The sequence below is a fragment of the Coffea arabica genome, chromosome 6c, assembly GCF_036785885.1.
Source record: "Coffea arabica cultivar ET-39 chromosome 6c, Coffea Arabica ET-39 HiFi, whole genome shotgun sequence".
Lineage (NCBI taxonomy): Eukaryota > Viridiplantae > Streptophyta > Magnoliopsida > Gentianales > Rubiaceae > Coffea > Coffea arabica.
This window is the reverse complement of record NC_092320.1, coordinates 57,178,264-57,184,593: the sequence shown is the minus strand read 5'-3', so window position 1 is coordinate 57,184,593 and position 6,330 is coordinate 57,178,264.

Sequence of the window (6,330 nt, the reverse complement as noted above, 5' to 3'; positions counted from 1 at the left end):
AGTAGTTAAATCAAGATTATTATTATTAGTTATTTTCTATATTGTTGGTCTTGGTTTCCTAGTCAGTAGTGGTTTTTTAAGTCCAAGTCCAATTGTTTAATAGATTCCCTTTGTGATTCAGAAGCTAAGTTTTAGGAGACTGAGTGGTCTATATATACCACTGCTTGTAGCCTGGTCCTGTGTGCCGTGAGTTGAGAAGAATAAGATACATTGGTGCCTTCTTAGAGCTTTGCTTGTTTTTGTCTTTTGTCGTTTTGTCGTTGCCTTTTCTTTCCTTCAGTTTTCGTTTCCGCTGCAATACTTGTTTCTTTGACTTTGAGTTTTGCCTTGAATTGTTTTATCCTGTGGGTTGTATTCCTACAGGAATTGACTTCCTATGCTTGAGGCAAACTAGCTAGAAGGTATCAAGGCACCAACATGGAAAAGTAAATTAGGAGCATGACACATGCAACTACCCAAGTTGCAGGTTGAGTGCAGTTTGCGAGAATGAAAACTAAGTTTATATGATGAAGCTCGAAATTTATAAATCCAAGGTCTGAATAACTGATTGTTTACAAGAAATCAACCTTATCATGAGTGAGATTGTGTTCAAAAATTTTTTTCTACCTTTCTTAAAGTATAATTTAAAACAAATCTTCTTTAGTACATTCACATGGCCTAACAAAACTAGGTTATTCAATCCTTGTATGCTTGTTATATGGAAGCAACTTATTTGTTAATCATATGGGTGTCCTTGGTGCAAAGCAAAGAGGAAAGGAGGAAACAGAAAGGATTATATCATCATAAAACTAACAAAGGGAAGAAAGTATTGAAGGATATCTCTCCAACAGAACTAGGGAATTATATCATACGTCACATTTATAATTCTCACTTATATCAGTCTTTTATTTTCCAAACATATGTAACATTTTTTGTGCTGCTGAAGTGTATCCGACAATAATTTCATCCTAAATTTCAATATTGGTGAATATCATTGAGTGTGTTTGGATTGAAGATTATTTCACTTTATTTACACCTTATTTACACATACTGATTTCATTGCATCATTAACACATTTTTCAATCACTTTTTTATCTCACATACATCATATCAAAAAAAGTGCTACAGTAAAAATATCTCAAATAATTTACAATCCAAATATTAAATGGGATGACATTAGAAAGCTAAAATAAAAGAGCTCCCTTATGAAAGCAATAAATTTGTCTCAGATCCCCTACAACTTGCAATACATAAAGTGCACGAGGAACACGAAATTAGGACAATACTGAACTATTTATCATGGGTTAGCATTAGGTACTTTTATTTGTCCACTAATTGATAAGGGCTTCATTGGATTATTTAATACCGGGGAAAATTTTTTAGTGGCTCTCAAACTATTACGAAATTTAACTTTGATCCTTCAAATATTAACCAATAAGTTTTAATCTGTCAACTAATTAAAACATATAATTCTAGTTCTTCCGTTGACTTGAGTCATTATGTCAAATTGAGCTATAGTGGCTCTCAAACTATTACAAACTTCAACATTTGACCCTCTAACTATTAACTCATAAGTTTTAATTTTTCAACTAATTAAAACATATAATCCTAACCATTCTGTCATTTTGAGTCATTATTTCGAACAAAAACATCTTCACATGGACGGCAAGGGGCATTTTTGTCTTCATAGAACATTTTCATCAAATTCTGTTATGTTCATTAGATTCATACATGTCTGGGGGAATTGAAACATTAATATATAGCTTCAAAGCCATTGCTTGTCCTTTGATTGTGACACTAATGTGCTATATATTTTTTCGGTATAAGACACAAAAATAGGGACATTCCAATATGCCCCTTGCCGCACACATGGTGATATTTTTGTTTGACATAACGACTCTAGTTGACAGAAGGATTAGAATTATACTTTTTAAGTAGTTGAACCATTAAAACTTATTAGTTAATAGTTGGATGGCCAATAGTTAAACTTTGTGACGAGATTTTTATATAAGTACAAGTTTAATTCCGAAATATACCCGTTTTGACTGCAAGTATACAGGTCAAATTAGTAGTTTAGGGCAAATATCGGGTCGATCCTACGAGAAAGATTGGACAATTACCGGCACTATTAAACCTTCTCTATTATTTAGACGATCAATGAATTAAAAGAAATAAAACTATGCTAAACTTATGCAAGATAATAACAAATGAAAGTTTCTTAGGTTATGGCATTCCTAACTACTCATGAAAATTTTATTTTTGGATCATTGATTACTACTATCTTGGCTAGTTATGGCGTAATTTCCTTATGCAAGTGAAACCTACTCTCGTAATGAATCAACTATACTTATAATTAATCCATACCCACTCTCGTGGTTATAAAAATTAGCTACAAGTTAATTACCTCTATGAAATTACTGGAAATGAATCACTAAAGCCACAAAGGTGCACCTCTACTCTCGTTAGTATACTCTCTAGGTTTAGCACTTCTTGAACTAGTGTTAAATCCCAATTTTCATTGAAGAAACGACACCTTTAAATAATCACAATTAATGGTACCAAGTTAATCATGATTTAAAGAACTAAAATATTAAATAACTTGTTCAAAATAATAGCATCAAATAGCCAAATAACAAACACTAACAATCATAGAAAGTTCAACCAAACCCAAGACATAAACTTTTAAAGACACATAATAAACATAAAATCCAAAACTTGTATATTAACTAAACTTAGAATCCAATACAAAAGATAAAGAGTTGGAAAGGTAAAGTAACCCTTGTCACATGAGCTCTTTCCTTGCCTTCTTCATCTCCATTTTTATTTTTGCCTAGCTAATAAATAAGAAGGATGAACTACTAGTTAAACTATCGTATCCTATACTAATCTAACACTAAGAAAATATAAGAACTACATTTTTGTGGTATTTCTTGCACTCTCCAAACTCTCTTGATACTTCCAAATCCATGGCTATTTATAGATGATTTAGTCAAGAATAAGGCTTCAAACATCACTTTTACAACTGCAAATTTGTTGTCACACGTCCATTAATAGCTGTGAATTATTGGAGGAGGAAATAAGTTGTGCAAGTGGAGAGCAGCCATTTCTGACTAGAATCCGGCCACAAATCCGGCCATAATCCAGCCGGATTGCTCCCCTGCCATCTTAGCAAATTTCTGTTCAGTCTTCAAGGCATTCCAATTTTGCAGCAACTTCAACTGAACTTTTCTCAATGATAGAAGCTAAATTAACTTTTGACCAAAACATAAAACTTGTAGCTCTTTGAGTTAGATTTCCAATGCATCAAGATTCACCTCAATTGGATTTGTGTAGGTAGATAAATGATAGAAATGCCCTTGACTGTTCACTACCTTGTCTCAGCTTCGACCATAGTGTAAGGCCCAAAGACAACCTAAGAGGGGGGTTAATTAGGTTGATTAAAATCTTAATCAAATTTATGCACTTTTCCTTTAATAAAAATTGACTTTCTTTTCTAGCAATGATCAACCAAGTAGATTAGAAGAAGAGAGCAATGTTCATTAGAAAAACAAGTATAGATAAGCAATGATAATTTTATTAAACAAAAAGAATAAGATAGAATATCAAACCGATTGTCTACCAAACTTTCCTCAAACTTGAAAACCAATCACTAGATTGAGCAACTTCTCTTTGATGAAAGATGATCAACTAGATGTACAATGGAGGGAGCACTTCCTCCTTACCCTAAGCCCCACTTAGTCAAGTTAAGAAGTTTTACAATCACTCAGATAACCCTCAACAAAGCTACACTAATGAAGCTTTCAACCACAAGAGAAATGCTCACAAGAAATTCACACCACTTGGAGAACAAATCTAGCTTTGGAGACTATTTTCTAACTAAAATATCTCTTGAGATCTTGTAAACAAAGTGTGTTAAAGTCACTTCTTGGTTCAGAACAGTTTGTATTTGAAGAGGACCAAAAATGGGTTTCATTAATACTTCCAACGGATAGAAGGCAGAAGAAGAGTCAGCTAACCGTCGGGGCTGTCGGACGTCCGACGACCAAATCATCGTCCGAAAACAGCCAAGTTGTAGTTCGGACGTCCGATGCGTTTTTATCGTCCGACAGCATCAGCGTCCGATCGTCGACAGAGAGTTGGCAAGTCTTCTTGGAATTTTTCGGAAGTCCGATGCGGTTGACGTGCGTCCGAGGCGTGTGTCCGATCGTTCCGGATGTCCGACGCTTCCTTATGAGCGTCTGACAGAGCTTCCTTCTTGATGTTCTTTATCCTTTCGGACGTCCGACATGAGTATCCTGTTTTTGTTTCTTCTTTTGGTTGATTTTCATTTCTTGACATATTCGTACCTGATTCTTTGATAGGCAAAAAACACTTATATTTGAAGAGAGTTAGATAAATATTTCAAAGTACTTTGTGATCATCAAAATCAAGAATAACATTCTCTCCCTTTTTGATGATAACAAAACAATGGTTTGAAATGAAATTTGATGATTGCAATTTAAGCACCCCCTTTCTCAATTGACAAAAAAAAAAAACTCCCCCTTACTTATTGGATCATAGAGCAAAAATTTGAAAAACTCCCCCTCACTTGGCTACCCAACCGAATTATTCAATTATCCACAAACATAACAATTAAGCAGCCAACATCCAACATTTTACCAATTCAATCCATCAGCCAATTCAATTTCAATTAAATCATCAATCAATCCAATCCAGTCCTCTCCCCTTTTTTGTCATCACAAAAGGCCAATCAATCACATATATCACGGAGAACCAATAACAAAACTATTTATCACATCCACACATTCATCATTCAAAATACTTAAACATCCATCCACATATCCATAACCATTACAGCCATAATCATCCATCAAAAAGTACTAAACGAACACAACATAAACATAAGCATTACATCTACATATCCATTGTTGAACACCACAAACACTAGAAACACATGAAATAGACAAACAAAATGCAAATGATCCTATGTGATCCTAAATGGTGAACTAGGTGGATCCAGGTGTCCTTCGAGAGAGCTGATATTGGGAGAGGTCCTCCTCTTCAGTTTCTTCATCATTTTCAGCAACTTCTTCAACTGGTGTCTTGCTTTTATCTGATGTGGAAGGGCCATGAGGAGTCACGGGAGTTGATGAGCTCGGGTCTGGAATTGATGAACTTGGATCAGTAGGGCGTGGCTCTTTGCCATGAGAAATTTCCTCAACCACAGGTGGGGGAAAAAAATTTTTTTTTATCTAGGTAGGCTGTTTGTTGCTCAGAGGACATGGTGAGCATTAGACCATGTTCCAGAAGAAGAACATGCTGTTTGAGTTCACGAAGGAGCTCAATCACTTCATCATTGGAGGAGGAAGATGCCTTAGTGGCAGATTTTCTGAGATGAATGGGAGTGAGTGCAACAGATGAAAGATTGTGTAGTGGATCATGTGCAGCCTTAGACTTAGGTTCACTAGATGAAGCCCCTTTATAAACCCATAGATTATCCTTAAAGACAAGATTTTTCCTTTCAAAATATCCTTTGGTAAAGGCATAAGAATATGCTTCTTTGGGACAAACACTTAGAATTGGTACTTTGTAAAACTCAAAAATCTTTTGAAGAAATTTTCCATAAGATAATTTTCTGCGAGAATCAGTGGCATAGCGAAGTAAAAACTTGCACATGACAAAACCAAAATCAATACGAATCTTTTCTCGAAAACAGTAAAAGAGATACAACTCCATTTTGTTTGCATCTATTCTATGGCCATCAGTAGGCACAAGCAGGTTTGAAATGATTGAAAAGGCAATTAGATTCACAGGGGCAAGATCATTCAGTTTAGCATCAGCAGGGGAAGAAAAACTTCTTTTAAAATAAGTCAACATCTTAGCCCTATCAAAATGATTATAAGCAGTAGGGTGCTCTTCATAGGAAAAGAAATTTACAATTTTACTCTTGCATCCACGTTCAATAGTAGTATTTAAGATGGCATTCACAGTTTCAGGATCAAATACTAAGTCTACCCCATTTACCCTGGACATAATTTCAATATGATCAGTGCCTTTCCTAAGATTAGCAAAGAATTGATACAGCATTTCAGGGTAATAAATATTGGGCATAGAAATAAGATGTGACCATTTCTGGAAAGCAAACAGATTCAGAATGGATTCTAAACCTATTTTGCGAAATTCAGAAGAATTTACAGTGCGTTGAGGGATGATACTTTTCTGGAATATCTAGGAGTGTTTTTCTTTTGCAGTATCATCAAAGAATGTAGGGACTGTGGTTGATTTTGGAGGCGGTTGAAATGAGGTTCCCTGTCCAGATTCAGGCTGAGGGGTGGGTTGTGGTGTAGGCTG